The sequence below is a fragment of the Panicum virgatum genome, chromosome 5K (genome assembly GCF_016808335.1).
Source record: "Panicum virgatum strain AP13 chromosome 5K, P.virgatum_v5, whole genome shotgun sequence".
Classification (NCBI taxonomy): domain Eukaryota; kingdom Viridiplantae; phylum Streptophyta; class Magnoliopsida; order Poales; family Poaceae; genus Panicum; species Panicum virgatum.
Genome location: NC_053140.1, coordinates 36,512,671 through 36,537,786, shown reverse-complemented (window position 1 = coordinate 36,537,786; position 25,116 = coordinate 36,512,671). Strand labels below are relative to the sequence as shown.

Here is a 25,116-nt window from a genome sequence, read left to right as displayed (position 1 = left end):
CCCAAGAGCTGAAGGAGGATTGCTTCCACGTCGCGAAGAAGGGGGCGAATCAGAAATCGCCGCGTGTCAAAAGCAAACAAGCGGGCGATGGTTCACAACAAAATGTGAGCGTGAAAGCAACCCTCCCCCTCGACCTCCTTTTATAGGAAGGGTAAAAACCATTGTACATGACAACGGTAAAATCGAGGAGAAGTCCAAACGACGTCAAACCAGATGGCAACACGTGTAATCTAAACCTTCGGCTCGTGCTGACCTCCGATCTTTGGGGGAGACATTTTGGAAGAAGACAAACAGTCAAATCTTCTCTTCGAGAGTTCTGCCAGCCGGAGCAGCCCTCGCCCCCGAGGGGCTACTGTTGGGGATTGTCCCCCTCGTGAATGTCGCAAGAGCCTAAGGCATCAAAACTCGCAATCCATGCTAACGAAATCAACTCGTTTCCCCTTTACGAGATTTCAGGAAAGACAAAATCTTTGGGTGCTTCGCCCGAAGGTTCGAAGGATCAAGCTCAGCTTCCCTTTCGAAGGTGTAAGGCGAAGCTTCGGATGATGATCCGAAGATTCGATAATGGGCACCGATCCGAAGGCTCAAGACTGAAGTACCTACACGCTGTCGGGGACCCTCGGACGGGACGACCGAAGGTTGAGGCCGAAGGTCACGAGGCATCATGAGACACGTGATTCAAGTTGGAGTGAACAAATTGAACCGTCAGACCAGTGGAAATTACCAAATGCCCGCGTTGTAATCTCCAGACCTCCGAGAAAACTGGAGGGGTAATATGGGAATGTAGTAATAAGGTTGAGGGTATAAATAGTCCACTCCCTCAACATTGTAAAGGGTTGAACATTTTTTAAAATTATAGTGCAATTGCGATTGTGCACTTGATTCTACTTATTCTATCGCCATTCTCACCTTCGTCACTTATTTCTCTGTTCGGTGATCACAAACTAGATCCCAAAAGTTTATACCACTTCAATAAATTTATTAACCTAAAGATAGGATGAATCAGTCCTTTCACTTGCCAGCAACTTGCTCTGACTCGAAGATGGGGCTGCGTGTTTTCTTTTAGATTGCTTGGATTGTGCAGGTTTTATTATATTGCCAAAGGTGTGGTACTTGCCTGACTAAATGCATTGGCGGCCTGCTGTTGCGACTTTAATGCAGTAGCGCTGACTTTTTTTTGAGCCAGTAGCACTGACTTAATGCGACAGAGTAATGCGATGCGGAAGGGAACATTGGGAAAGAGATGCCGCAAGGGGCAAGGGTAAAAATGGAAATTCACAGTCCCTAGTTGAATTGGTGATGATGAGGTGCGTCGCTGTGGCGTCAATGTCGGATCAGGGATGACGAAATCAAGCTGGATTCGAAAGTTTTAGAATGAGAACAGCCGTTTTCGTAGTTTAGGGATGAAACTGAGCTTTGGTCGATAGTTCAGGATGAAATTGCTTATTCCGCCAAAATTGAAGAGGCCTAAAGGTGTACATGGACCAAGCCTAGGGGCCATGGCTCTAGTAGTCCTAGCACCTAGGTCCATTTCCGGGCAGATGCTAGCCATATTCAAGCCCCGAGAGGGCTTCAGAGTGCTCCGACTACATCACTGTAGCACACTGTGTGGATACTGTAGCACCCTGGAGCCGGAGCCGGAGCCGGTGGAGCCACGTTTTTTTGCAGCTCCACTGTCTCCAACTCTTTCGTAGTTCATTTTGGATCTCGATTTTCATTTCGACTTCTTGCTATAGTACGAAACAATATAGAACAGCACAGCTACAGGAACATTTACTGTAGCATGGTGCTGGAGCCGACCGAGGTAGAGCCCTCCCAAACAGGACCTCACTCTGGTATTGATTTATAGATGAATGATGAAAAGGGAAAAAGTGACCCTTAGCCTAGAGACTTCGTTCAGCCGAGGTCCTCGCCTTCCCGAATTCTGATCACCAGTTGTGCCACCGTGCCGGAGGGAGCGGCAGTGCTCCAATCCGAGGACCACCGTCAACCAGGTGTTCAACGAAATGGCGACGCTAGCGTCCGGTGGCGCGGAGGGTGGAGCCGTGGAGGGGCGTGAATGCCGTGAGAGCCCGTGACGGTATTGCGTCTGTAGGTGGGGTGGTGGTGACAGCCATGTAGCGGGCTGGTGGTAAGGAAGCGTTATTTTTATTTTTATATTTTTGGAAAACATTTTTTACAGAAATATATTTTCAATATCACAATTTACAGTTTTGTACCCCTGCCGCCCGGCAGGGGGGCGGCAGGGACTTATATGTAAATTAAAAAAAATATTTGCACGGAAGCCCTTGGCGGGAGCCTGCCGCCCCCCTGCCGGGCGGCGGGCCCCCTGCCGCCTCTCTTAATGCACCACTACTACCAGCAGCAGCAGCATGAGCAGCAGTACCACCACCTCCAGCATCAGGATCAGCACCTGAAGCGTCCCCTCATAAGAGAGAACTTAAATGTGATACAAATATCAGTCCCAGGAGGCTGATGCCACATTTATTACATCAGATGGTTCATTACCGTACAAACCTCCGAGGAGGGCACTCGATACAGATGATAATAATAAGTAACCAAGTTACGACATAACACCAGAGCGCGACCTACATGGGATCTAACTCGGGCTCAGAGTACTGCGTCAGCGAAAACATCACGAACAGGGCCGGTTCCACAGGCAAGGTTGGGTGTAGAGCGATAACCCTACTCAGCGTCGTCTGGTACGAAGTCTGGGTATTCCTCTGTAAAAAGTAAGAATGGGGTGAGTACAATTGTACAAACATACTCAGCAAGTCCAACCACACCCACGGAGGGGGTTATATCAGAATAATATGCACAGGTAAATCAAGGGTAATGTTACGGTTTAATTTGCAGAAAGCTAAATTTTATGCAGGGGTTTATTTAGCAGAAAGCATTTCAGAAACCAGTTTTTGTATTGAGAAACACGGAGTTCAAGTTTTTAACTGCTACCGGACTCCCCGTCCGTCGTAGCACACGGCACAACTGCCGGACACAATTTCAAAACAACTCACGCTAGCCCGTCCCGAAGAAACACTAGTTATGTGACCACACAGTAACTCGCCCAGTACCGTGGGCACGGCTATTCGAATAGCTTTTAACTCTGCAGAGGTGTGCAACTTTACCCACAAGCGGGTACCACAACACGAGCACCGAAGTGTCGGTGTAGATCCCGACATAGCCATTACCCACCTTAGCTAGACCTGATTCGCCATCACGGGATTCACCAAGGGGTCATCGACCTATCTCTGAGGTACGACCGGGGTATAAGTCACACTGAACATATCCCTTCTCCTTAGTCACCCGTTGCTCTCAGCCCTCCTGATGGCTATCACATCAACTAGTGGGGTTTATGCTAAGCCGTCGCCCATTCAACGGTCGAGTGGTTTGCACGATAGTGGAGTTAGGTGAGACGACACACCAACTCGGTCCTTAGACACGACAAGGTGGATATCTCCCTTCTTTGCCCTGCCACATTGGCACGAGCACACCAAATGGCAAATCCGTAGAAATGCCATCCATCCCGTCTAAACTTTCTTTACAAAAACACCACATTTATCCCATCCCACATACGCACGCATTTTCTTTATAAAATAAATAGTATTATGAGTAAAGTCCTAAGCGTTCTAATATCGATTAACGTCCAAGCAAAATCAGACATTAATCTAGGTGGTCAAGGAATGGTCATCACAAATCAAGGGGTGGCTATCCAACCGTGTTTTCATGCAAGCGAAACATATGCAATTTTATAAAGCAGGCCATTGGGTTGTGTTTATAAAAACTAGGATAGAAACATGCATCAAAGGATGGGATTGAACTTGCCGTCTTCGTAGCCTTCGGGGAGGTCTTGTCCTTCGGGTTCGGGGTCGCGGAACTGATCCTTGTTCACTTGCTCGCAGTACTGCTCATTCGCGGGCTCTCCTTCGTTCTCACCGCGATCTACGACGCAAACAAACAAACACACCATCAAAACACAGAAAATAAAGATTCATCGTTGAGTTCGATTCGGAATTAATTATGATATGGAGATAGAAGTGATATCTTTGAGTGGTTTGCTAATGGCACGGCTCGAAACTATATTAGAAGTGGCCTGGTAATGTTTGGAGTCGATCGGAGTTGTTTTGGCGCATGAAATAATAGATTTTATAAGGGTTCAGGGGCTAGATCATGAATCAGGGACCTAGTTGTGATCATCCTTGAGGAGGCAGGGGCCTGTTTGTAAATTATAGAAACTTTTGGACTACTCTAGAAGGGCCAAGGACATATTTAGAATTATGTTTGCATGTGGAAAAGGTTTATTTGAAAATAGAGTAAAGGGCAGGGTTCTTTTTGAATAAAAGCAATAGGTGGAAGGGTTCTTTATGGAATAGAGGAAAGGGGGAGGGGTTTTTGGCAAAGTTGCCATCCCCTTCCTCCCCCCCCCCCGTGCTGGGAAACAGGGGAGGGAGGGTGGCGCTCATCGGCGGCGGCCAATCCGGCGGTCTGGGCCTTAATCGCGGTCGGGTGGAAGGGGGAAATGGAGCGGGGAGGCGCGGGGTCTGATCCCCGGCCGCGGCTTGGGTTGGGGTGAACCGGGGCGGCCTATCCGCGAGGGCGAGTGGCGGCGAGCGAGGTGGCGCCGCTGCTGAGCCCGGCGGCGGCCAAGAGGAGAGGGAGAGGCACCAGGGGGCTCGGGAGCTCGACTTCCCCTGCTCACCTTGGTTTGTAGGGGAGTAGGGAGGCCGGTCCACGGGAGGCAGTTGTGGCTGCGGTGTGGGTTCGCGGCGATGGCGCTGGAGCTTGGGAGGAGGCGCGGCTCGTGGTGGTGGCGGTTGCGGAGCTCGAAGGCGGGGCTTGGGGTCTATTTATAGCGGCGGGAAGGCGGTGGGGGGTCCGGCGGTGCGAGTAGGTGCCGCCCGCGGGCGCGCGGCGGGCCTTAATGGCGCTTGGCCGCGCTCGCGCGTCGTGGAGCGGCGCACGGGCAGCGAGGTGGTGCAGGGATGATGGGACGTGAGCGGCAGCGGTGAGCACAGGGCGGCGCTGTGCGGCGTGCGCACGTGGGCGGGGGTCAGGGTAGCGGCGAGCGGGACCGGGCGGCCGGCGAGTGGCGCGGTCACGCGTGCGCGTGCGCGTCGAGGCGGTGAGCAGCTCAGGGAGAGGTGGCACTGGCATGGCAGCGGCGGGCGGCGCGGGCACGCGGGCATGGCAGCGGCGGGCAGCGCGGGCATGCAGGCGTGGCAGCGGCGGGCGGCACGGCGGCGCTCCGGGCACGCGGTCCGCGTGCGTGGACTGGCTCGGTGGGGCGCGCAGCGGCGCCACGACGGGCGGTGCAGCCGTCTCGGCCCGGTGCGGCGAGTGTTGTGCGCGCGTGCGCGCGTGCACGTGGGCGCGAGCACGCGCTGCAGGTGCCGTGGCCCGGGCACGAGTGGCAAGGGAGGGAGGCGCGCACGGGAGGGCAGGCAGGGAGTGGCTCGGGGCAGGCAGGCGCGATGGGGAAGGAAGGGAGGAAGGAGATAGAGGAGGGAGGGAGAAAAGAAAAAGAGAAATGGAAGAAAAGAAAAGAAAAAAGAGAATGGAAAAAATAGAAAAGGGAAAAGAAAAAGGAGGGAGAGAGAAAGAGAGGAGGAGGGCGGGATTCGCGCTGGGGACGCAGCGCTCGGTCGGCCACGCACGGCGCCCAACATGCGTGGGCGCGACGCGAGGGTGAAGGGAAACAGGGTGATAGATTCGGTTGTCGGAGTCAGGTCCTTCAGGGATCGGGAGTTTGGGCGGAACAGGGAAAATTCCCGAAAAGTTAGGGTTAGGGTTTTAGGGAAAACTTTGAGCTCAACGACGAAAACTCGATTTTGAAACTAATTAGCGCATGTTTTAACCCAGCGAATTTTGAGATGTTACAAACCTACCCCACTTGAAATGAATCTCGTCCTCGAGATTCGGCTGGTTCCTAAACAGGTGGGGAAACTCCTTCTTTAGAGCGTCTTCGCGTTCCCACATAGCTTCTTCAACTCCGTGTCTGCTCCACTGGACTCTGCATATCCGTACTTCGGAGTTTCTGGTCCTCCTGGTGACAGTGTCTAGAATTTTAACCGGTACCTCCTGGTATCGCAGGTCTGGCTACAGATCTATTGTTTCAACTGGCACGTGTTCTGCTTCAGGTACCCTCAAACACCTTCATAATTGGGAGATGTGGAACACCGGGTGTATATCCGACATTTCTTCTGGTAGCTCTAGGCGGTATGCTACCGCTCCAACTTTCTTCAGAACTCGGTACGGTCCAATGTACCATGGGGCCAATTTCCCCTGTACCTGGAATCTTCGGGTTCCTCGAATGGGTGACACCTTGAGATACACGAAATCTCCTAAGTTGAAACTTATTTCCCGTCTTTTCTTGTCGGCGTAGCTCTTCTGTCGGGACTGGGCTGCTTTTAGCTTTTCCCTAATCTCAGCAACTCTTTCTTCTGCTTCTTTTATGAGTGCGGGCCCGACTAGGGCACGTTCTCCAACTTCTGACTACATTAGGGGAGTTCTGCACTTTCTCCCGTAAAGAGCTTCGAACGGTGACATGCCTAAACTCGCTTGATAACCGTTGTTGTATGAAAATTCTGCATAAGGTAAACTTTGTTCCCAATCCTTGCCATAGGTAAGGACACATGCTCTCAACATATCTTCCATGATCTGATTCACTCTTTCTGTCTGACCGTCTGTCTGCGGGTGATAAGCGGAGCTGAAATCCAACTTGGTGCCCATGGATTTATGCAGACTTTTCCAAAACCTAGAGGTGAACTGGGTCCCTCTATCTGAGACAATGCGGCTGGGCACGCCATGCAACTTCACAATGTTCTCCACATAGAGCTTGGCTAGCTTTTCTCCGCCGTAATTAGTCCGTACGGGTATGAAGTGAGCCGCTTTAGTGAGTCGGTCTACTATTACCCATATGGAGTCGTGTCCCTTCTGGATCCTAGGCAAACCTACTACAAAATCCATTCCTATTTCATCCCACTTCCAAACCGGGATGGGTAGGGGTTGTAACAGTCCTGCTGGCTTCTGATGTTCGACCTTGATCCTTTGACAAGTATCACAACGGGCGACAAACCGTGCAATATCCGCTTTCATCCCATTCCACCAATATTTCTGTTTTAAGTCCATATACATTTTGGTGGATCCTGGGTGAATGGAATATGCCAAGTTGTGAGCTTCATCCATGATTATCTGCCTGAAGTCTCTTTTCTGGGGCACACAAATTCTATCTTTATACCATAGGGTTCCCTTATTATCCACTCTAAAATCTGGTGCCTTATTTTCTCCAGTCTGCCTTCGGATTTCCATTAGCCCCTTATCCGAACTTTGTGCCTTTCGGATTCTGTCTTCTAGCGTGGATTGGACGTTCAGCACTTGGCTGGAGCCTCGAGGGACAATGTGCACATTTAATCGTGCCATTTCCTCTCACAGATGATCATCCTTGGGTCCATAGGATTTCCGACTTAGGGCATCGGCTACTACGTTTGCTTTCCCCGGGTGGTAGTGGATTTCCAAGTTATAATCCTTAACCAATTCTAGCCATCTTCTCTGCCTTAGGTTCAGATCTGGCTGGGTGAAGATGTACTTCAGGCTCTTATGGTCGATATAGATTTCGCACTTATTTCCAATCAAATAATGCCTCCAAATTTTAAGAGCATGCACTACGGCTGCAAGTTCCAAATCATGGGTCGGATAGTTCTGCTCATGAGACCTGAGCTGGCGGGAAGCATATACAACAACTTTCCCGTCTTGCATCAGCACACAACCCAACGCTTGTCGGGATGCATCACAGTAGATGACAAAATCCCGATGAATATCCGGTAGGGTCAGCACTGGGGCGGTCGTCAGTCTTCGCTTCAATTCCTGGAAACTCCTTTCACACGACTCCGTCCAGGTGAATTTCTTCTCCTTCTTGAGCAGCTCTGTCATGGGCCGGGCTATCTTGGAAAATCTCTCAATGAATCTCTGATAATACCCAGCTAATCCGAGAAAACTCCTGATCTCACTGACATTGATTGGTTGCTGCCAGTTGGAGACTGCTTCGACCTTCTCGGGATCCACTGCTACTCCTTCCGCGGTCAGAATATGACCAAGGACAGCTACTTTCTCCAGCCAGAACTCACACTTGCTGAATTTGGCGTATAGCCTATGCACTCTCAGCTTTTCCAAAACTACCCTCAGGTGCTGCTCGTACTCCTGAATACTCTTCGAGTAAATAAGTATGTCGTCGATGAAGACTACGACAAACTTATATAACTTGTCTAGAAACACCTTGTTCATGAGATTCATGAAATAAGCAGGTGCATTTGTCAGTCCAAAAGACATCACCGTGAACTCAAACTGCCCGTATCGGGTGACAAAGGCTGTCTTCGGGATATCACTCTCCCTGATCTTGAGCTGAAAATATCCGAACCTCAGATCGATGTTGGAGAAGTACTTGGCTCCTTTTAACTGATCAAAAAGATCATCGATCCTGGGAAGGGGGTACTTATTCTTGATAGTGACTTCGTTTAGTGCCCGGTAATCTACACATAACCTCATACTTCCGTCCTTCTTCTTGACGAATAGAACCGGGGCTCCCCAAGGTGACGAACTTGGCCTGATGAAGCCAATTCGTTGTAGTTCTTCTAGTTGTTTCTTTAATTCTGCCAACTCGGAGGCTGCCATCCTATAGGGTCTCTTGGCTATCGGGGCGGTTCCAGGGACAAGGTCAATAACAAACTCTACATCCCTATCCGGTGGCATACCGGGAAGTTCTTCAGAAAAGACATCTGGGTATTCATTCACTACCGGGACTTCTTCCAAGGACTTGGCTTCCATGCTAAACACCATCGGGTTCGATCCACTCTCCCGGGTATGACAGGTCACTCGGACTCCTTCTGGGTTCGTGAGGTGTACCACCTTGTCAATACATCCTATGAGGCCATTGTGTCGGCTTAGCCAGTCCATTCCAAGGATCACGTCTATTCCCTTGGACTTTAGTACTACTAAGTTTGCTAAAAATTCTACCCCACTTAAATTGATCCTTACCCGTAGACAACCCAGTTGACACTTGATGTCACCTCCAGGCGTCCGGGTTAATAAGGGTGTTTTTAGTAGTACTATAGGTATTTTGTACTTTTCCACAAAATTCGAAGATATGAATGAGTGTGATGCTCCAGAATCAAATAACACTGTTGCAAGGGCGGAGCTGACTAGGTACTCACCGAGTACTACGCCCTGAGCTCCTTGAGCCTCCTGTGCGTTGATGTGGTTGACGCGGGCTCGTCCAAATGACTGTTGGGGCTGCCTCATCTGCTGACTGTTGCTGTTGGCGTTGCTATTGTTGCGGATGGGCACTCGGTTGGCACCGGTCAGGACTGGCCTTTGTCCATTCACTGTATTAGAAAAGGCTGACATAGCTGGCTTGTTCTTGGCATAGGGGCAGTTGGCGAAGAAATGCCCCGTCTCTCGGCAGTTGAAGCAGGTCCTCACATTGCTGTTGTTGGTGGTGACCTGGCTTGCATTACTCTGCAGGGCCCTCATGGTGCTCTGGCTTCTGGGCTGGGTGTTAGGGGCTCGTGGTCCTGTCACTTGAGACTGAGTTATGTACTGCATTGGGGCTTGGGACCTTGGTGCGTTGTAGCTGAAGCTTCTGGGCCTCTGGAAACGATCCTGCTGGCGAGACTTGCTCTCCAGGAATTTGCGCTTGTTATCCTTTCTTTCATCAGCCTTGGCCTTCTCTGTGAGGATTGCCTTGTTCATCAAAGTGTTGAAATCAGAATAGATCTGAGGGGTGAGCAGGGTCCTGAGTTCTGGGTTTAGTCCCTTCTTGAACATATCCTGCTTCTTCTCGTCGTCGTCCAATTCTTCTGGTGCATAGCGAGCCAGCTCCATAAACTGGTGTGTATACTCTTCCACCGACATACTCCCTTGCTGAAGTGCGCGGAATTCATCCGCCTTGCGCTTCATGGTGGCCGAGGGGATATGGTAGCGGCGGAACTCCTTCACGAATTCACTCCAAGTGATGGTGGAGGCATCTTTGGCAGCAGCGCAGTAATTCTCCCACCAGGCTAAGGCAGACCCGGTGAGTTGATGTGCTGCCAGCAGAACTTTATCTCGATCCTGGCACTCGAACGGCTCCAACTTCCTCTGGATCACACGCAGCTAGTCATCTGCATCCAAAGGGTTGCTAGATCCAGCAAAGGTGGGCGGCTTGGTCCTTAGGAAAGCCGTTAGCTTGTCATTCATGGTTTGTCCTCATGGCTGCCTATTGACAAAGGCATTGGCCAGTGTTTCTAGGATGAGGGTCTGATTGTGGATTATTTGTGCCAGGTCTCCGAGGGGTGGGGGTGGGGGTGGTGGCAGTGGCACTTCTTGATTTTCTCCTCGGTTCTGGCTCACTTCTTGTTCATCCTAAAGAGGGTTATGTCCATTCGGCTGCACTCCCACATCAGCGACTGGAGGGTTCCGAATGCGGGAGGCCCTCGTAATGCTTCGGGAAGCCATCTGTAAATTGGGTAGAGTTTTTGTGAGATTTGGGATTAAGTGATGTTTAAGTTATTTAAATCGTATTTTTTTGAAAAGGCAGAATCTATCTTTTGCCGACAAGCAACAAGCACACAAACATAGCAAACAACAAGCACAAACAACTTCATTACTGCAAGGGGGGGTACAACACAGGGCAAGACTAAACACGTACTACACGTCCGGGTACAGGTTCACACTACAGGTACAACTGAAGCCTGGGGAGCTGGGAGGGTACAATACTAGGATAGCATCGGACAATTTACTCGCAGGGCGAGCCTTCTTCTGGGGCGGAGTTTGTGAGCAGTCCTTGCTCGCCGTCCTCTAAGTTCCCGTTCTCCTGGGGTTGCGTAGCAGCTTCCCTTCACCGACGACAGTAGACCCTTCGGGGTTCTCGGGTGGGGCTTGTGGGGTTATCACGAGTGGCCCCCATCCTATGACGGGTGTCCCGAGTAGAACATGGTCTTCCCCAATTGCCGGGACTGGGGTTCCACTTCTGGTCCATTCTTGCGTACGCCAGTCTCGGGCTTGCCCGAGGCTCTCCTGTGCAACTGCTTCGCTGCTGACCGCGGCTGCGGCTCTTGCCTCGGCTTGGGCTGCTCGCACCTATTGCAGTCTCACCGCGAGCTCTGCTTGCTCGGCTCGATGGGTCTGCTCCCTCAGGATGTTGGCGTGCTCGTCAAAGAGTTGATCCAAGGCGGCTAGGTAGGTAGCCACTTAGTACAGAGGGTCCACTTCATGGCAGCGCCGTTCCAGGCTTCTCATGCGTGCCTCCCAAACTGGGGTTCTGATGGCCGGTGGAAAGAACCTCATTGGCATGGGGGCTAGGTGTTCTTCAAAAATCCGGCACAGGTAACGGAGTGCCTTTCTGATAGCCAAGGGATAGGTGTCTTGGTGTCTAAATCCCGTAGCTGTCACTCGCCATGACTGGATGTCGGGGTAGCGATCACTTCTGGCGATGACTATGATCACCCTGCAGCGGAGAGTGCCATGATGCTCGTACTCTCTGCTGTAGTATCTTGGGCGTTCCGTGACGCCAAGGCTTTCCAGGGCGTTGATCAACAGGCTGGGGAAGCCAGGTGCAGCTTGGCAGTCGCCCTGGGTCCATCCTTCCTCAGCCATCTGAAAACAAAGATAGGGTGAAAACTTGCACAAATATTTGGGGTACACAAAGGGAGTATATGATATTTATTATTGCAATATGGTGGGGTACAACTCCATGGTTACATGATTATTAGGGCAAAGGTTCTAGCTTGGGGTGCTACTCCTATCATGGGGACTCTTCCTCGATCCTAAGAGGGTGCTTCTTCAGTGGAAGGTACTGATCCATCACGTCATCTTCGGTCTGAGTACCTTTATCCCAGTGGGTTTCTTCGGGTTCTTCTTCTTTAGTCTGAGTACCTACATCCCAATGGGTTTCCATGGGTTCTTCTTCTTCTTCCTTTATCCATCCACCTATTCCTCTGCGAGCCTCGTACTCTCGCATTCGGGCTTGGAGGGCGGCTAGGGAATCCTCGGCGCGTGTGGCTCTTACCTGTTGTTCTTCTAGTTCTGTCTCTTTTTCTTGCATTTGGACTTGGAGAGCGGCTAGGGAATATTCGGCGTGTACGGCTCTTGTCTGTTGTTCATCCAGCTCTTGGGTTGCCTTCTCTGCTCTGTGGACTTGTTGCTTCAGTTGTGCCGCTTGTTCGCGGTAGAGCTCATCCAGGCCGGTGAGATAGATGGATAGGTGAGAGACTGTATCTTCTAGGTCTTCTTCTTCTCTTCCAAGTCCTCTCATCCGGGCAATCCATGTGCGTCCTCTTCCTTCAGTCGGCGGAAAAAATCCCATAGGAGTCCACTGAAGGTGGTGCCTGTAGATCACGCGTAGACGTCAGAGGGCTTTACGGGCGGCTTTCCGGTAGGTGTCCGGGAAACGGAACCCAGTGGTGGAGATGAACCAAGGGTCCACATCAGGGTAGCGGGTGCTTCTTATATGAAGATCATCAGATCACACCGAAGAGTGCCCTTGGTGTCGTACCCCCGATAGAGAAACTCTGGTGGGTCCACAACTCCGATGCGTTCCAGCTGAGTATCAGTAACTTGAGAAGCCCGGGCTCTGCGTGGCAGATTCCGCCAATCCATCCATTGTCAGCCATCTGAAACAGGGCAAGAACCAGTGGTTAGTGTTTGTGTGAAAGAAAGATTAAGGAAAGAAAAGTCCTTGTGAAAAAGGGCCAGCAACAGAGTTTCGCTCCTAGGGTCACGTCCTACGGCCAACCTATGGCTCTGATACCACCTGAAACGTCCCCTCATAAGAGAGAACTTAAATGTGATACAAACATCAGTCCCAGGAGGCTGATGCCACATTTATTACATCAGATGGTTCATTACCGTACAAACCTCCGAGGAGGGCACTCGATACAGAAAGCATTTTAGAAACCAATTTTTGTATTGAGAAACACGGAGTTCAAGTTTTAAACTGCTACCGGACTCCCCGTCCGTCGTAGCACACGGCACAACTGCCGGACACAATTTCAAAACAACTCACGCTAGCCCGTCCCGAAGAAACACTAGTTATGTGACCACACCGTAACTCGCCCAGTACCGTGGGCACGGCTATTCGAATAGCTTTTAACTCTGCAGAGGTGTGCAACTTTACCCACAAGCGGGTACCACAACACGAGCACCAAATTGTCGGTGTAGATCCCGACATAGCCATTACCCACCTTAGCTAGACCTAATGCGCCATCACGGGATTCACCAAGGGGTCATCGACCTATCTTTGAGGTACGACCGGGGTATAAGTCACACTGAACATATCCCTTCTCCTTGGTCACCTGTTCCTCTCAGCCCTCCTGATGGCTATCACATCAACTAGTGGGGTTTATGCTAAGCCGTCGCCCATTCAACGGTTGAGTGGTTTGCACGATAGTGGAGTTAGGTGAGACGACACACCAACTCGGTCCTTAGACACAACAAGATGGATATCTCCCTTCTTTGCCCTGCCACATTGGCACGAGCACACCAAATGGCAAATCCGTAGAAATGCCATCCATCCCGTCTAAACTTTCTTTACAAAAACACCACATTTATCCCATCCCACATACGCACGCATTTTCTTTATAAAATAAATAGTATTATGAGTAAAGTCCTAAGCGTTCTAATATCGATTAACGTCCAAGCAAAATCAGACATTAATCTAGGTGGTCAAGGAATAGTCATCACAAATCAAGGGGTGGCTATCCAACCGTGTTTTCATGCAAGCAAAACATATGCAATTTTATAAAGCAGGCCATTGGGTTGTGTTTATAAAAACTAGGACAGAAACATGCATCAAAGGATGGGATTGAACTTGCCGTCTTCGTAGCCTTCGGGGAGGTCCTGTCCTTCGGGTTCGGGGTCGCTGAACTGATCCTCGTTCACTTGCTCGCAGTACTGCTCGTTCGCGGGATCTCCTTCGTTCTCACCGCGATCTACGACGCAAACAATCAAACACACCATCAAAACACAGAAAATAAAGATTCATCGTTGAGTACGATTCGGAATTAATTATGATATGGAGATAGAAGTGATATCTTTGAGTGGTTTGCTAATGGCACGGCCCGAAACTATATTAGAAGTGGCCTGGTAAAGTTTGGGGCCGATCGGAGTTGTTTTGGCGCATGAAATAATAGATTTTATAAGGGTTCAAGGGCTAGATCATGAATCAGGGACCTAGTTGTGATCATCCTTGAGGAGGCAGGGGCCTGTTTGTAAATTCTAGAAACTTTTGGACTACTCTGGAAGGGCCAAGGACATATTTAGAATTATGTTTGCATGTGGAAAAGGTTTATTTGAAAATAGAGTAAAGGGCAGGGTTCTTTTTGAATAAAAGCAATAGGTGGAAGGGTTCTTTACGGAATAGAGGAAAGGGGGAGGGGTTTTTGGCAAAGTTGCCATCCCCTTTCTTCCCCCCGCGCTGGGAAACAGGGGACGGAGGGTGGCGCTCGTCGGCGGCGGCCAATCCGGCGGTCTGGGCCTTAATCGCGGTCGGGTGGAGGGGGGAAATGGAGCGGGGAGGCGCGGGGTCTGATCCCCGACCGCGGCTTGGGTTGGGGTGAACCGGAGCGGCCTATACGCGAGGGCGAGCGGCGACGAGCGCCGGCGGTCGAGGTGGCGCCGCTGCTGAGCCCGGCGGCGGCCAAGAGGAGAGGGAGAGGCACCAGGGGCTCGGGAGCTCGACTTCCCCTGCTCACCTTGGTTTGTAGGAGAGCAGGGAGGCCGGTCCACGGGAGGCAGTCGTGGTGGCGGTGTGGGTTCGCGGCGGCGGCGCTGGAGCTTGGGAGGAGGCGCGGCTCGTGGTGGTGGCGGTTGCGGAGCTCGAAGGCGGGGCTTGGGGTCTATTTATAGCGGCGGGAAGGCGGTTGGGTGGTCGAGCGCGGCAATGGCGAGTAGGTGCCACCCGGCGGGCAGCGCGGCGGGCCTTAATGGCGCTCGCCCATGCTCGCACGCCGTGGAGCGGCGCACGGATAGCGAGGTGGTGCAGGGATGATGGGACGTGAGCGGCAGCGGTGAGCACAGGGCGGCGTGCGCACGTGGGCGGGGGTCGGGGTAGCGGCGAGCGGGACCGGGCGGCCGGCGAGTGGCGCGGCCACGTGTGCGCGTGCGCGCCGAGGCGGCGAGTAGCTTAGGGAGAGGTGGCGTGTGTGGACTGGCTCGGCGGGGCGCGCAGCGGCGCCACGGCGGGCGGTGTGGCCGTCTCGGCCCGGCACGGCGAGCGTTGTGCGCGCGTGCACGTGGGCGCGAGCGCGCGCTGCAGGTGCCGTGGCCCGGGCACGAGTGGCAAGGGAGGGAGGCGCGTGCGGGAGGGCAGGCAGGGAGCGGCTCGGGGCAGGCAGGAGCGACGGGGAAGGAAGGGAGGAAGGAGAGAGAGGAGGGAGGGAGAAAAGAAAAAGAGAAATGGAAGAAAAGAAAAGAAAAAAGAGAATGGAAAAAATAGAAAAGGGAAAAGAAAAAGGAGGGAGAGAGAAAGAGAGGAGGAGGGCGGGATTCGCGCTGGGGACGCAGCGCTCGGTCGGCCACGCGCGGCGCCGAGCATGCGTGGGCGCGACGCGAGGGTGAAGGGAAACAGGGTGATAGATTCGGTTGTCGGAGTCAGGTCCTTCAGGGATCGGGAGTTTGGGTGGAATAGGGAAAATTCCCGAAAAGTTAGGGTTAGGGTTTTACGGAAAACTTTGAGCTCAACGACGAAAACTCGATTTTGAAACTAATTAGCGCATGTTTTAACCCAGCGAATTTTGAGATGTTACAGCACCGTCACCATCATCACCATCATCGGCCGAGCTGCTATCCTGGGACTCCTGATACGGAGGACTACGCTTACCTTCGCCATCATCAGTCTCGGTGTCGCTGCTCACTGATTTTGCTGTTTCTTTGCCTTTTAGATGCTTCGGTTCACCCTTCTTAGGCCCCTTCTGCAACTTTCTCTTCCCTAGGTGAGTGTCACCTATATTTTGACGTGCCCAATCATTGATGGAATCATTCCCCGTAGCCTCACGTAGATCTGACACGTTTATTTGATCTCTGACAATATGAGACGGGAGAGGGTTGTCGCCGTCATCATCATCCTCGTCCAGAACTGGAGCCCGATTAGATCTACCATATTCCATCCATTCCCGCACCGGATTTTTCTCATCATAGAAAGAAAGATGGGCCAGCTGGTCAATGAAATCACCTTCTTCACGCATTAGTGGGCCGGAGACCTCCTCAAGTCGGAGCCGAAGGTTGTAGTTGACATAGACAAGCTTATTAAGTTTCTTGTGCGACAACCGATTGCGAACCTTTGTATGCAGCAAGGCAAAAGTACTCCAGTTCCGCTCGCATCCACTGGACGAACATTATGTCAATATAAATCACTTCAAATAAGCATTATGTCAATAGAGTTTAAAAATAGACAACTCGGGTGTGCTTACCTGGACCCACATATGTGCCTATGAACACGTCACCCAACCTCTCGTCCACCACCTCAATATACTCTTTCAGTGTGGAAACATTTGTTCCAAAGAAAGACTGCAGCTCCTGTTTCATAGTCTGGTAGGCCATCACGACTTCGCACATGTTCGGCTTCTTGTCCTGATCAGCGAAGCGAAGGAACTTGTATATTGATTGAACCGTGTCGATGATATATTTCATTGCATCCCACCACTCCATACTTGAAAAACTTGCATGAGTATATCTACCTTCTTCGGTATTCGCCCATTTGCTGTGTTGGAACTCAGTAGATGCCATCCACTGCATGAAATGATCACGTTTCCGATAGATGCTCTCTAGGAACATGTAGTTGGTTCCAAATCGAGTGGCATTCCACTTGACCAACTCACCACCGATTGCGTTCCTCATCATTGTATTCAATTGACCATGATTGTGTAACCAATTTGAAATTCGCTTACACTGCTTGATGATAACACCATGTTCAGGCCTTTGAGCTATATCCTTCAACATGAAATTGACGGTGTGTGCTAGACAAGGTGTCCAAGCTATGTGGTCATACACGTCACTTAGTAGTTCCTTGCACGACATTCTCCGGTCCAATCTCTTCCACCACCTTTCAAATCTCCTGCAATGGAAGACAGATTGTTTAGTAACATGACAAAACATACACAATGTGAATGGAACATGTTTAGGGACTACCTTAAACAAATATGCAGCATCTTGAGTTCTTCCAGTCGCATCAATAGACTTATGGAACCATATGACCCCATTGCAATATATCAAAAAGTTGATGACACTCATCCTCGTCGGACCAGTCCATGAATCACACATCAACATGATGCCAAATAAGGGCCAGTCTTTCTGAAACTTTACGTACCTCGTCTTCAAGTCTTGCTCATTCTGATCAAGGTACTTGCCATCAATATCCCGTCCAGTGGGTGATGCGATACCTTCACCTGCAACCATATCAAAATCATGAGATACAACAATGTAAGCTCATAGGTATCATTGCAATGAAAGAAAACTTACCCCATTTCTGTGTCTCCCTGACCGCGCTGATAAAGTATGGACTGTCAGCCTGTCTTTCAGGTACTCCTGCAATATGGAAAAACTTTGACCAAGCTTTACCAATAGCTTCCTTTGCATTCTTACCCTTCTGCATCCAGGAGCCTGTATCAATCCTTGGTTGCGTCATTCCTCTTCTCCCACCAGCTGCCAAGTTATAGTCCTCCACCACAGGACTCTCCCTCTGTGAAGTGGACCTTCGAAACATCCTCTGCATAACATTCCCCCTTGTCGAACCACTACCCCCTCCACGCTCATATGCACCTCCTCTCTGTTCAACCCCCCGTCGGAACTCTGCTTCCGCTCTCGATAGATCCAAGGCACGCTGCACCTGAGCCTCCTCATCTTCTTCATCACCGGGATAGTTTCCCTCCGCTGCAGCCTTCTCCCGTCTCAACCTCTCTCGGGCCGGTCAGCAGTTGCCTTCTTTGCCCTATCCAACTCACGCTGAAAGAAGTCCCGCACATCAGGTGGCACATTCCTGCAATGGACCACCTCCGCCCCGCGGTGAGCTAAATGTTGCTTCAATCTTGTTGCACCACCTCCTCCTTTCTGCGTACGACAATAGTTGCATCGCCATACAGGATAAAGATTTTCATCATGTTCCCATACAACATCTCTATCTCTCCCAGACATTTTCTACCTGCATAAATGGACAACAAAAACATCTCAATCAGATAAATAGAATCCTAAATCCTACACCTAAATCTTACCTAAATCCTAAATTAGTACACCTCAATCTTATCTAAAACCTATAACTTTTCAGCCATACACCTAAATGTAACCTAAATCCTAAAACAAATCATCTAATATTATAAATCATACACCTAAATATGCCCTAACCAAGCATTCTACTCAAAAATTTTGAGCTCTTACCTTCTCTCCCGGTCGGGTCGGTTACCGGCGACACCGACCGGTATACCGCTCCTTCCGGCCGGTAAGCCGGCCACTCGCACCGGTAAGCCGGCCAAACCGGGCGGCCAACCGGGTTAGGAGGACGGCTAACCGGCCGCGGGCGCCGGTCGCCTCCTGGGGGACGGCGGGGAGGCGGACAGCGAGAGGATGCGGGCGGATAGGGAGCGACTGTTGGGCGCGACCCCCCGGGTGACAGAGAACCCTATCTAAGCATGCAGACCACCATGGGCCTTAATGGGCCTTCGTGTTTTTTCTTTTTCTTTTTTGAATTTACTTCAAAATTCCTCAAACTAGGCTAAATGAACGAATTTTTGAGAAAGTTTTACATAATTAGATTCTTCGCACCGTGTAGTATTTTTTAGGAATTTTCTAGAATTTTTTCATTTTTTTGAATTAAAATTTGAATTTTAAATTATGGCCGGTTTCATACCGGCTGGTTCACAAACTAGGCCGGTCCGGTTTGACCAGTAACCTATCAAACCGGACCAGTTACCGACGGTTTCGAAAACCCAACACAGGAGGCCCCTGCTTGGACTGTCAGTCTCGGTCGGTCTACAAATCCCGTGGACCATGGGTGCTGTGTAGTCCATGGTGCACCAGGTCCACACGAAGGGTATGGTCTCTATCTGATCTACGCCGTTGGATTCGGATCCAAGGGCTCTGTCTTTATCTTCTTGTCCCCTATCCAAGCCGATGGCGACCTACACGGTGGCGCCCTGCACGTACTGCTGTGCTTGGCCGGAGCATCACCGGAGGAAATATAGGACAGATTATGAATGACAGATTTAGATGAAAAGTAAGAAAAAACTGGAAGAGGAGGCAAAGGGGATCTCAACTTGAGGCTTACAAGTTACAATGGGCACCGTTCGACCGGGTCGTGGGTGCCGCCGCCGCCATAGCTCCTCGGGAAAGTACACAGGCGGCGTCGCGTGCGATCCTAGGCAGTGTACTCGTCTGGCATCGGTCGTGGGCAGACCAGCGGCGGCGGCTGGGCGGGGATTGCGAGTGCGGGGGCGGTGGACAGAGGGGAGGCGAGCGACGATGGGGGTTCCGCGATTGTTGCGGACCACCGCCGAAACGAGTAACCTTCGATCGGATGGTTGCTGATTGATCGCGGCAGAATGACGATGGGCATAGGGGAGGGGGGGGGGGGGGGGGCAACGACGGGAGGATTGCGTTTTTTGCGGTCTACCGCTCGCAGCGAGGAAACCAGGGATCGGACGACGGCAGACTGACGAGCGGGGGGCGCGAGGGTGGCCGACGTACGAGTCGCCCATTCGGGCTTTTTAGGAGTATATATATATATATATAGAGATAATTGCCATCTTTGCTTTACACCAATTTCACACATGGTTTTAAATAGCAGACTATAGTCCTGCTATAGCTCCGCTATAGCCTTTTTCGAGGGTCTCCGCTACGCTATTTGTATTTGTGGCGCTACGGTAGCTACAGACGCTAAATCCCGCTATAGCTGCGCTAAACGGTATAGCTTTAGTGCCGCTATAGCCTTAGGCTTAGCTCTATGCTACTGATTTGCTCATTTGGATAATTAAACATTTAAATTGTATGAATTTTGTTGTATTGTTAACTTAAGCAATGTTTCTTGGATTCTTGTAGTCTTGGAAACATATTTGTGATTATGATATTTGTTAATTATGATATTTTGTGCATCTATTACTTGTATTTTTCATGATTTGATATTAAAACTGCTATTTGTCATAGCCAGCTATAGTTTCCGCTATAGTTTTATAGTCTCTGGAAAAATGACTCCGCTATTTGGCATAGTCCATTATTTAAAACCATGATTTCACATTATGTTTGCTAGACTTAGATACGCTTTTTATAAAGCAGACTTAGATACGCTTTACAACAATCCTTGTACCAGAGCAGACGAGCTCGAAGTACTCTCGAGAGCCGAAGGACGGCAGCTGACACGGCGGCGCGAAGACCCCTCTCTTTTCTTCCATGGCGTCTGGTGACAACGCTCCTCCGGATGGCGGACGGCGGCCAGCCGCAACACGCTGGTGCGCGACGTCATCTTCCTCCTCCAGAACCAGATGCAAAGATAGGTAATTAATTACATCGATGCATGCTTGTGAATTTGCTTCTCAGATTAATTAATTTCGTTGAATGTTACCGTCCGAGCGATGCTTCTGCAGCAAGGGACGTTTTGTGGAGAGATTTGATGTGCATGAGCTAATTAAGAGGGCAGTGCTGATGGTGAAGCCGGTGGACAAATCGGCGGTGGCGACACTAATGCCGCCAGCACGGCGACGTCCACAACGAGTTTCGACGAGAAGAGGCAGGACAGGGCGAGTAGCAGCTGCCTATGGCGGAGGCCTTATTGACGACTGTTCAGGCGAAGCTGCTGACGGCACGGCGTTGGCGTCGGCGTCGGCGTCGGCGTCGGCGTGGAGCACCGAGAACGGCGAGGCGCCGCGGCTGCCGTGCTCCCATCGACGTGGTTGAGGCCCTAGAGTTCACCAACAATGACGGCGCGGCGCCCTTCGTCCTCAACATGCAGCTCCGACGAGGCACGCTGTGGGTGCCCTGCCTCTGTGTCGACAGCATCACCTGGATGGTCCTGACTCCTGAGGAACATCATGGCGCTGGACAAGTCGCGGCGTGAGCAGTGGGAAGGGGCGGTGCCCCGAGCGGAGCGGGATGAAGGGGGCCTGGCCGATGGGCGTTGCGGCGGATCTGCCCGTGCCACGGAGGAGGTGAGAGGCAGGAAGGAGAGAGAGAGGGGATGAGAGGAGGAAGAAGATGGGGGTATTTTGGTCTATAAATTTTAAAAAAACACTGCATATGGTAAGTAGTGGTATATTTCAAAGAGTTGTAAAATTGCGATGGCACGGTTCGAAATAGACGAATTGTAATAGTAGATCTCCCAATTAAAATTAGGAGAAATAAAACATAAATAGAGAAAGTTCTCATCATATTATAAGATCGGACAATAGAAGAAAAAAGTCCCTAATTCTGCCCACCATTCTGAGCACCTGAGTGATTTTCCAAATTGAAAAATCAAAATGAAGCCCTTTTTGTTTAGTCTATCTAGATCTTTTTATATAATATAATAGGAATTAATTAGAATATAATAAGTATTTCGTTTCGTCTAGGAACATAACGTAAAAATATTCCTTGACTTGAATAAAATCTGGAGTTGTGTTGTATAAGTGAACATGAATTTTTTATCATTCAATGAGCAACTTGTATTTCATAGAAATTGGGGGCCACTAGGACAATTTGGTTGGTTCTTTGCGCCGAGTTTTGGCGTAGCAGTGAACTTAGATAATTGTAATGACACAAATCCAATTAGCCCTAAATATTACTATTATACATTAGGTAAAAGACATCAAGATATTCAAAAACTCTTCTTGAGACAAATATACCAATGCCACTGTACTAAAAAGTTTATATGGAGAAAATATAGCCGACATCGTAACTGATATCCATTATAATGTATGCTAAGGCTCTCCGCACTCGTCACTCTCCAAATTCACTCTCTAAACAAAATATTCCATCCTGGTCATCGAGATTCTATACTCTATATTCAGTTTCTCCGCAATTATCCATTCTCTATATCTCCTCTCTATACCAACAACCACATCTTGGGACCCACATGTCAGTTTTTTCTTTTCTTTACTCCCCCGGCGCCCTCCCTCCCCCATCTCTCTCTATCTCTCGCCGGCTCTCCTGCTCATCCCCAGCGGCGGCCCTGCCCGCGCCGAGCCCCCTCCTCCCCGCCGGCGGCCCTCCCCGTGGCGCGCCCTCCTCCCCGCCGGCAGCCCTCCCCACCAGCGCGGCGGCACGCAGCGGAGGTGGCGGGTCCATGGCTGAAGCGTCCTCTCATGAGAGAAAACTTAAAAGTAATACAATATCAGTCCCAGGAGGCTGATAACACTTTTATTACATCAGATGGTACATCACCGTACAACTCTACGCGGAAGTGGGCAGTGAAGCGCCACTATTGCGAGGATAACAACTAACACCCACACAATGATATTAACTACGAAGAGGGGGTCATCAGAGTCTTGCGCCATACGGATCTTCCTGCGGGTGACCCTATCCACAGGCAAGGTTGGGTGCAGGACGGGACCTCTACTCAACATCTTCGGGAACGAAGTCTGGATCTTCCTCTGTAAAAAATTAAGAATGGGGTGAGTACAAACATACTCAGCAAGTCCAACCACACCCACGGAGGGGGATAAATAGAATATAATGCACAGGGTAAATCAAGGACAATGCTAGGGTTTAATTTGCGGAAAGCTGATTTTTATGCAGGGGTTCGTTTGAAAGAAATGATTTTCAAAGCAAGTTTTCTTATACCGAGTAACACGTAGTGTTGATCCACACAGGATCCACATTTTAAGTTGCTACCGGACTCCTCATCCGCCGTAGCACACGGCACAGCTGCCGGACACTTTTCCAAAATAACTCACGACAGCCCATCCATTCCCAGAAGAAACACTAGTTATGTGACCACACCGTAACTCGCACAGTACCGTGGGCACGACTATTCGAATATATTCTTAACTCTGTAGAGGTGTGCAACTATACCCACAAGCGGGGTACCGCAACTCGATCACCTTAGTGTCGCCGCAGATCCCAACAAAGCCATTACCCACCTTAGCTAGACCTGACTAGCCATCACGGGATCCACCAAGGGGTCATTGACCTATCACTGAGGTTTTAACCGGGGCATAAGTCACACAGAGCTAATCCCTTCTCCTTGGTCACCGGTTGCTCTCAGCTCTCCTGATGGCTATCAGACTAACTAGTGGGGTTTATGCTAAGCCGTTGCCCATTCAACGGTCGAGTGGTTAGCACGATAGTGGAGTTTGGTGAGATGACACACCAACTCGGTCCTTAATTGTGACAAAATGGATATCTCCCTTCCTTGCTCAACTACACAGTCACGAGCACACCATTTAGCAAATCACACAGAAGTGCCATCCATCCTGTCTAAACTTATCTTTCAAAAATTTCCTATTTTTCCCTTCCCACACACTCACGCATTTTCCTTTTATAAAACAAGTCGTATCGTGTTTAAGGTCCTAAGCGCTCTAGCAGCGATTAACGTCCAAACAAATCACGTTCGGACATTAATCTAGGTGGTCAAGGAATGGTTATGACAAATCAAGGGATGGCTATCCAACCATATTTTTAGCAGGCAAAACACATGCAATTTATAAAGTAGGCCAATGGTTTGTGTTTATAAAAACTAGGACAAAATATGCATCAAAGGGCGGGATTGAACTTGCCGTCTTCAAAGCCTTCCGGGAAGTCCTGATCGAGGTACTGTCCCTCGGGTTCGGGGTCGTGAAACTGGTCCTCGTTCGCTTGCTCGTAGTACTGCTCGTCGACGGGTTCTCCCTCGTTCACACCGTGATCTATGACGCATACAAACAAACATACAATCAAGAAAAAGAAATAAAAGTTTTATCGTTGAGCTCGAATCGGGAACAATTAAGATATGGAGATAGGAGCAATATTTTTGGGTGGTTTCCTAATGGCATGGCCAAAACTATGTTAGAAATGGCGTGGTAAAGTTCCAAGTCGATCGGAGATTGTTTGGCGCATGAAATGATGGGTTACAGAGAGGTTTAGGGGTTGAATAAGGAGTCAGGGACCTGTTTGTAATTAGTTTTGAGAGTGAAAGGACTTGATTATAATATTTAAAAATGTTCTGCCTAATCCGGAAAAGGGCAGGGACCTTTGTGTAATTGTTTTTGTATGGTGGAGGGGTTAGTTTTTAAATAGGGAGCACAGGGAGGGTTTAATTGGAAAAAGATCATAAAGGGAAAAGGGCTCTTAATGAAATTGGGGAAAAGGGAGGGGGCTCAAGGCAATTTTGCCTTTCTTCTTCCTCCTCCCTCCCGTGAAGCAGAGGAGGGGGAGCAGGGCGCCGGCGGTGCCTGGGCCGGCGACCCTGGGGTACGGCGGCAAGCGGGAGCAGCGGGAAAAGGGGCAGCGCGACGAGGGGATCCCGTCCCCCACCACGATTTGGGTCGGAGCACGGCGAGGCGGCGGCGCCACGGAGGCCGGCGGGTGGCTGGCGGCGGCGCTGTGGCGGCGGCGGCCAGGAAGTGTGGGGAAAATGGGGAGAGGGATGAGGGGGTTCGGTTCCCCTACCTATCTCGGGCTGGGATGGAGCGGAGCGTCCTGGCCATGAAGGCCGTCGGCGGCGGGCGGAGGTGGCCCTGGTGGTGGCGCTGCAAGGCGAGGGGAGGGGCTAGCAGCGGCGGAAGGGTTTGCGGTGGTGGGGAGCGCGATGGGAGGCCTATTTATAGGCGAGGTAAGGCGGTGGGGGAGGAGCGCGGTGGTGGCGGCGGCCGGCGAGCTCGGCGGGGCGCCATTAATGGCGCTCGGCCGCTTGCGAGCGTCGATGACGCGACGGCTCGGGCAGTGGGCACGTGGAGGGCAGGCTGTGGAGCTCGGCGTCAAGCTGTGCGGGCTTGAGCGTCGAGGTGGGGGCGCTGTGCGTGCTGGGCGGCTCGGCGGGCGGCGCGGCGAGCGGCACGTCCGCGTGGTGCGCGTGGGCGCGCGCGCGTGGAGCGCGTGGGGTGGCCGGGCGTGCGTGCGTGCGTGGAACGGGGGAGCGGCACCGAGCTGAGCGGGCGGCGGCGAGCCAGCTCGTGGCCGTGCGCGGCAGAGAGGAAGGGAGAAAGAAAGGAGAGG

General features: G+C 50.9%; 1 long non-coding RNA gene across 1 annotated transcript; it reads left to right on the top strand.

The window, feature by feature from the left end:
* Positions 1-20,229: 20,229 nt before the first annotated feature.
* On the top strand, positions 20,230-21,374 carry LOC120710645. Its single transcript, XR_005689968.1, has 2 exons — positions 20,230-20,504; positions 20,595-21,374. It is a non-coding gene; the product is annotated as an uncharacterized LOC120710645 (long non-coding RNA).
* The last annotated feature ends 3,742 nt before the right edge of the window (positions 21,375-25,116 follow it).